Source organism: Triticum urartu, chromosome 2 (genome assembly GCF_003073215.2).
Source record: "Triticum urartu cultivar G1812 chromosome 2, Tu2.1, whole genome shotgun sequence".
Lineage (NCBI taxonomy): Eukaryota > Viridiplantae > Streptophyta > Magnoliopsida > Poales > Poaceae > Triticum > Triticum urartu.
Genome location: NC_053023.1, coordinates 616,254,830 through 616,262,669, shown reverse-complemented (window position 1 = coordinate 616,262,669; position 7,840 = coordinate 616,254,830).

The window sequence follows — 7,840 nt, the reverse complement described above, 5'->3', positions numbered from 1 at the left end:
GCCAAGCCGGCCTCCAACACTCGGATGATCGACAGGCGGCAGAGACACGCGCTTTTCTCTGCGTTGGGGAGGCCGGTAGCCGCCTTGTCGTTCCACCGCATGAGGGAGGCCGTCTTGGTCGCGCTCGATGGTGATGTGCGTCCGGCTGTGTCTGGCAGCCGGCTCCTTGTCTCGTCGCCCGTGGTTGCGATCAGTCGGCGTCCAAGATGTCGCGCCATGATCCTGGCGGGGAGGCTGGTCGTCGTTCCATCGGGTGAGGCCCCCGATGCGGCAGCCGGCTTCTTGCTGCTCGGCAGCCGCATTGATGAGTTGCTAGACGCGCTCCATCATGTGGTGACGCTCGTCGCCCTCCAGGTTGTCCAGCTCATCTGCTGCCGCTTGGGCGGCTCGTATGTTCTCCATGGGCGTGGCGTAGACGGGGCGATCGGCCCCGAACATGCTGGCAATGGCCGCGCCATGCTGCCGGACCATACCGTTGTGGCTGGGTCCGCCACGAGCCGGCGTGCCGCCAACAGCGCGGTCCATCTCGCGTTGATAAGCCTCCGAAAGGCGTCTCATGCTGGCTAGCTTCTTGGCACTCTCAACAAGCTGGACGCGGCGGGCTTCCAGCGTCTCGGCGTCGGCGTCTTCCGCGATGGGTGCAGACAGGTCTTGCAGCGTTGCTTGGAGCGGGTCTCGGGCACCGTCACCGAAAACTCCATCGTGGCTGATGACGAGCACCTCTGTGACAGTGCTGCTGTCGGTGTACAAAAAGAGGGGTACACTTTTTGTACCCCTATAACTGTGCACGGACAGTCTGAGCCACGGGCACCACCACACCAAGCAAGGCAAGGGAGGTGAGCCAGGGTAAGACCGAAGCTCAAGGGAACTAGGACGACGCCAAGGCCAAGACCACGAAGAGCAAAAGGGACGAAGCGGACTCCCCCGGCAAGATCCTTGCCGAGGGACAGCTTTGGCAACCCCGGCAAGACCCTTGCCGCGGCGACTTGCCCCATGCCTACGGAGCAAATTACCCTTGAGTCCACTGCCCCCAAGGGGCAAGGATTCGGGAGACATCCCCATGGTGGCATGCAGATCTTTGTGAAGACATTCAAGATCAGATACGCACTAAGAAGACGACGACCTTTGGCGAGATACCAGCCAGGGAAGACCACGAGACCCCCGGCAAGCGCCTTGCCGGGGATGACAGCAGGCGCCTCGGCAAGACCCTTGCCGGGGCCCTGGCAAGGCCCTTGCCAAGGACATCCGCAGGGCCACCATCAGGCCCACGCTGACTAAACCTCCACCACCGTACGCATGCAGCTGCCGACCCAACCAGCTAGGCAGGCACCTGCGTGGCGGCATGCAGATCTTCATGAAGACCCACCACTGCGCCACCTCAGCTGCCTGCCTACCTACATGGCATCACAGGCATCGCTGGCCAGGGCGCGTGTCGACACAAGAAGGAGCGGCGACGGACGAGACAGGTTTCTCCCCGTCCCCGATAAAGCAAGGACACCTAAGCAAGACGCATTAAATGCGCCTTGTCATGTAATGCGAGGGATAACCTCGCATCACTGTACCCTTTCCACCTCCTGCGTGCCACTGTGGCAACCCCTTTTTCTATAAAAGGAGGCCCGAGGCGACCAGGAGGAGGATTCGGCTTTTTGGAGCTCCTAATGCCCCAGAGCTAGCTCAAGAACAGGAATATACATCCACCAAAGCAGGAGTAGGGTTTTACGCATCCTCGCGGCCCGAACCTGGATAAACAAACTGTGTACTATCTGTTTGATCCGCTCTTCTCATGACCCGCGCCCCGCTAACCGTAGTAGGGATTCTTGTGATCCCATAGGTGTCGTTCCCACCGACATCTTTGGCACGCCAGGTAGGGGGCGCAGTTGTGAGAATTGGCTCTAGCAGTTAGCCCAGCACTCCTTCGTCTTCGTGGCCCTTGGAGAAGAAAGGAGGCCAGAAGATCAGCACTCGAGCGACTGCAAACAGAAGCTAAGTTGCACTGAACCCTTATTTGTTCTATCCTTCTTATATGAGATTATTCCCCCCCCCCCCAGAGATGTCACGCCTTTGTATGAGAAACCTGCACGCCAGGGGGCTCTCCCACGATCGACAACGCCCTTGCCCTGTTTCGAGTCCGCTCAACAGCTCAAGCAGCTGCGTTGAGAATGGCAGAGTAGCCTTCCGCGATCAACAACGCTCTCGATTCTGACTCGAGTCAAGCTCGACAGTTCGAGCGGCCGCGTTCAGAACGGTAAGGTGGCTCGTCCGGCAGCACGCATACCCGGCAGGCCCATGGGGATCCATCCCCAAAACGCCGCTAGGGGCTTCCGCGCCGGTGAACCTACCCAATCGACATAGGGCGCGCATACAAAGAGAAATTGAACGGGGAAATAACGTGCATGAAAATTAAGAGTACTGCAAAAGTTATGTTAGATCACATCATTGCTGCGGTTCTAACTAAAGATAAAATTTGTCTTGGTCGGGAACCTGCAGCGGCGAAGAAGAACGGGATGCCTAATCCCGGCGCTGGCCTTCCACCCTCTTGATTTCGTCGATACTGATGATGATGGGCTTGATGCACTCCTTGAGCACCGTGAGGTCAGTACCATCCGGCAAGCTATACATCGCGGCTTCGAAGTCGAAGTCGGGATTCCAGTACGCCATCTTGGTGAGGACCTTGGTCATGACCCCCCGGCAAAGTCGCCGGGCCTCCCTGGCCAACGTGGCCGCTCTGTTGGAGTGAAGATAAGCCAAGGTTCCAAGGACGCCCTCGAAGAACTGGGTCAGCTTGGCGTTGACGGTCCCGCTGCGCTCAGGGGCATACCTCATGTTTGGCATCCCCATGGTGGCCAACTGCGAGGTGACCCTGCCGGCGACGTCCTCCAGACGGCTGATCCATCTGTTCTCGCCCGCCACATATTCCTGGTGGGAGGCGGCCTCGTTCGCCCACAGTGGCTTCTCCTCCTCTAGGCTCCTGGTCAAGGTCTCCTCCCGAGCTCTGCTCCCCAACAACATCTTCTCGAGATTCTCTAGCTTCAGCTTGAGATCTCTGATGGAGTTTTGCGCTTTGGAGAGCTCCCCAGCCCTGCTGATGACCGCTCCTTGCGCCTCTACCAAGGCGCTGTTGAGCGTGCTCTTCTCGTTGGACAGCTTGAGGGCCTGCTCCTTCAGCTCGTCCCGCTCTACCTCCAACTCCTTCACCTTGCCGGCATGGGCCAGAGCTTTGGCATTGAGTGCCTCTTTGTGCCTCTGCTCTAGCTCGCGAGTCCGTCGCACGACAAGGGCCTCAAGCTCCTCATCCTTGCCGTGGAGCGTTGCGGCAAGCTTCGCCTCACGCACGGAGAGGTCCTCTTCCTGGGAATCCAATGCGGCTTGATGCTGGTTCCAAGAGGCCTCGGCCGCGGCAGCCAAGTTCGCCGCCTTTTCCTGGGCCTTCTCGATGTCAGCCATCTTCATGGTGAGCTCTACATCGCGCTTGGCCAATTCCCCCTGAAAGGCCCTCTGCTCCTCGCGAGTCTGGTGAAACCAGGTCTGCGTCTCAGCAACGCGCGCCTTGAAGTCCACCTCCGCCTTGTCCACCATTGCCATCCTGGACTTGACCTTGTCCAGGCGAGCACGGTAGAGCACTTGGAGCTTTCGGAAATTGGCCCCCATGGCACGGAAAAGCTGCTCTTCTGGAGAACCATCACCGCCAATGCCCGGTTCATCGACCACCTCGAGCCCGGTGGCAGCAAGCACCTCGCCGTCAAAGACTTCCCCTTCGGCGGGCGCTCGGGAACTTGACGCCCCTGGAAGATGGACGAAAAGATCATCGCCCACCTTCAGATATCTGCCGGGGCCCGAGGTTGAGGAGGAGGGAGGCTGATCATCAACCACCTCTTCCTCGGCGGTGGCCTTGCCGGCTTCCCCGGCAGGCCCACCGCTGGCACCCTCGGCAGAAGCCTCGCCGGTCGCCTTGGCAGCCCCCGCGGCGGTGTCCTCGGCAGCATCCTTGGCGGCCTCATCGGCGGCGACCTCGTCAGCATCTCTGGCGGCAATCCTGTCGGCCTCCGCTGCGGCCTCCTCAGCAATACTCCCAACAACAGTATCCACGTCCTCCATATCTATTGAAGGAGGGCCTGGGCAGTAATGGGAGCAATGAAGCCAAGAAAAAGAATAAGGGAAAAACAGAGACGGAGGACAGGCGACTCACCAGTGCCAGGCTGTGAAGTAGAAGTCCCCTCCCCGCCAGCATTTGGCGCCATGGCAGAGTCACCAGCGCCCAAGTTCCCCTCTTCCTCCATGGCTGTGGGCTCCGTGCTTGGTGCCCTTGCCGGGGACGCCCCTCGCGGCGGCGTAGTCGATGGGGGTGGTGTGTTGGGGGTAGCCCTCTGCGGCTCCTCCTGCTGCCGCTCCCCTCCTGCAAACCCGACAAGGACAACACCATAGCATCGAACACCTACCACATGTCGAATAAGAGGAGGGTGACGAACTTACGCTGGGGGCTGTGTCGGGGGCTGCTGTCCGGGCTGCTCAACACCATCAGTGGCGTCTTTGAAGCCCCAGCCGGGGGCTGACTGCTCGCCGAGGCCTTCGCCCTTTTCACCCTCTGGGCCAACGTCTCTCCATCCCTGCAAAAGCAAAAACGGATCAGGAGAAGAAGGGACGCGTTGTCGAGCGGCGACCCTCGCCGCCACCGTTGAAGGACCGGGATTTCCTCTCTCCATGACGAATGGAAGAGAGGAGCAGAAGCTGAAGGAGGAAGGAGATGGAAGAATGCGGGACGCCATCCCCCCCTCCCGCTCTTTATGAAGGAATGGGGTTGGGGCTCGGCCGTCCCGCTCGGCCAATCAGAACACGGAAGGCGCAGGGAGACAGGACCGACCCGCTGCCCCAACCAGCGACGGCCCGGTTTCCCGCATCCGCCGTTTGCCACCCCAAGCGCATAGGAGGCACGTGGCGGACGTGCAGAACCGAGGGGACGGGTGAGGCGACCTCTCTCCACCCCGTGATCATGGGGAGTGGACGCCTTGAAGACCACACCTCAGCCCCATTCAGTAAATGGGCCGCGCCTCCACGCCTCCCTCCGTTTATGGGGAAGGCGCGAACCGCCCCTTTACCACGACGTGACGCATGCGTGCAGAGACCAACCCCACGCATGTTGCCCACGTCACGCCCACCTACCCACGCCGAGCCACGCGCGCGAGTCATGGGAAGCGCAGCGCGCGAAGAATCTTACCGCGGTAAAAACCGCCCCGCCTGCCCGCGCACCGTTTTTGGGCCTAGCCCAACAACGTGTTGCGCTTATGTGTGGCCCAGGCCCGGGGGCTCCTGTCGGTGTACAAAAAAAGGGGTACACTTTTTTATACCCCTATAACTGTGCACGGACAGTCTGAGCCACGGGCACCACCACACCAAGCAAGGCAAGGGAGGTGAGCCAGGGTAAGACCGAAGCTCAAGGGAACTAGGACGACGCCAAGGCCAAGACCATGAAGAGCAAAAGCGACGAAGCGGACTCCCCCGGCAAGATCCTTGCCGGGGGACAGCTTTGGCAACCCCGGCAAGACCCTTGCCGCGGCGACTCGCCCCATGCCTACGGAGCAAATTACCCTTGAGTCCACTGCCCCCAAGGGGCAAGGATTCGGGATACATCCCCGTGGTGGCATGCAGATCTTTGTGAAGACATTCAAGATCAGATACGCACTAACAAGACGACGACCTTCGGCGAGATACCAGCCAGGGAAGACCACGAGACCCCCGGCAAGCGCCTTGCCGGGGATGACAGCAGGCGCCTCGGCAAGACCCTTGTCGGGGCCCCGGCAAGGCCCTTGCCAAGGACATCCGCAGGGCCACCATCAGGCCCACGCCGACTAAACCTCCACCACCGTATGCATGCAGCTGCCGACCCAACCAGCTGGGCAGGCACCTGCGTGGCGGCATGCAGATCTTCGTGAAGACCCACCACTGCGCCACCTCAGCTGCCTGCCTACCTACATGGCATCACAGGCATCGCTGGCCAGGGCACGTGTCGACACAAGAAGGAGCGGCGACGGACGAGACAGGTTTCTCCCCCGTCCCCGATAAAGCAAGGACACCTAAGCAAGACGCATTAAATGCGCCTTGTCATGTAATGCGAGGGATAACCTCGCATCACTGTACCCTTTCCACCTCCTGCGTGCCACTGTGGCAACCCCTTTTTCTATAAAAGGAGGCCCGAGGCGACCAGGAGGAGGATTCGGCTTTTTGGAGCTCCTAATGCCCCAGAGCTAGCTCAAGAATAGGAATATACATCCACCAGAGCAGGAGTAGGGTTTTACGCATCCTCGCGGCCCGAACCTGGATAAACAAACTGTGTACTATCTGTTTGATCCGCTCTTCTCACGACCCCGCGCCCCTCTAACCGTAGTAGGGATTCTTGTGATCCCATAGGTGTCGTTCCCACCGACAGCTGCCGCCGCTGTCGGCGCGGGGGAGAGGATCATCAACGATCACCATGTTGGTAGGGAACGCGTCGAGCGACGCCGTTCGGAGTCGACGAGCATCGGGTCGGTGGAGCCGACCGACTCCAAGTCGACGGCCGGCTCGTCGGCGACACGGAGCTGGTCGAGGAACCTGACGAGGCGGATGTCGGGGTCGTTGTTGCCTACGTCGGATGCAGGCTCGTCGGAGAGGAGGATCTCGCCAACAAGGTCGGTGAGGCAGCTTGCTGCGCAGGCGACCTCTGCGCCAAGCAACGCGTCGGTGCAAACGCCATCTGGCGTGCCTGGCTGGCTGCGCTCAGCAGGGAGGAAGAGGGTTCCCGTCCAGAATAGATCTCCGGACGACGGTGCACCTAGCCCCACGGTGGGCGCCAAATGTCGGGGGTTTGGTGCGACATATGCCAAAGGATGGCTAATCATGATGGGGGCTAGTAGGACGTTGCCGGTGCCAGGAAACAGGATGAGGTGAAGACATGCACGCCGGCGAATCTTACCCAGGTTCGGGGCTCTCCTAGGAGATAACACCCCTAGTCCTGCTTTGCGGGGTCTCCGCATGATCACTAAGGCACTTGCGAGTACAATGGTGCTCCTCGAGTTGTATGCTAGAGGTAGAAGAAAGCAGGGCTAGCTCTCCCCTCTCTCGATGTGGGTGTCTAGGTCTAACAGGTTGGGAACCCTTTGCATGGGTGTCTTGGGGGTTTATATAGGCCTACCCCTAGGGGTACAATGGTAATCTGGCCGGGTGTAGGACCCGGCTGTCAGTGTCTCCTGTCACCGGCTCCTCCTCCGGCCGCTGGGGCCTGCCGCCTGGTGAGCCCTGCCGGCTGGTCTGGTACGGAGACGACAGGCCGCCTCCGCCTCTTGCGGGCCCGGCTGGCTGCTTGTTACTGTAGCCGTAACGCTGATGACGCGTGCTTGGTCGGGGGGCGTGGCTACAGTCCCGCCGTCTGGCGGGAGATCACTGTAGCCACACCATGTCTCGTCTGATTAATGGCGTGTGGACTCCGAGGATGGAGTGGGCCGCCTGCTAGAGGCCGGTCTCCCTCGGGTGCGACTGGTCAGTTGCTACCGCCCTCTGGGCTCTCGCTGCCTGGTAGGGCCCGCCGCCTGCAGGCCATACCAACAGGTCGTCGTGGGAACAGGGTTCCACCTGACAGGAGTGACTTCAAGGGCGAGATGGCAACATTGCCGCGTCGTGCGGAGATCTCGGCCGGTACGGGACACTGTGGTCGTGCCCCGCCCTGGATATGGGGGGATGGGCTACACTGTAGCCTCATCCTGTCTTGTCTTCTTTATGGGGGCATAGACTCAGAGAGCGATGTGGGTCGCCTGCCAGGAACCGGCCTCTCTAGAGGCCGCCTGCTGAGAGTCGGCTCATCTTGGGGCCG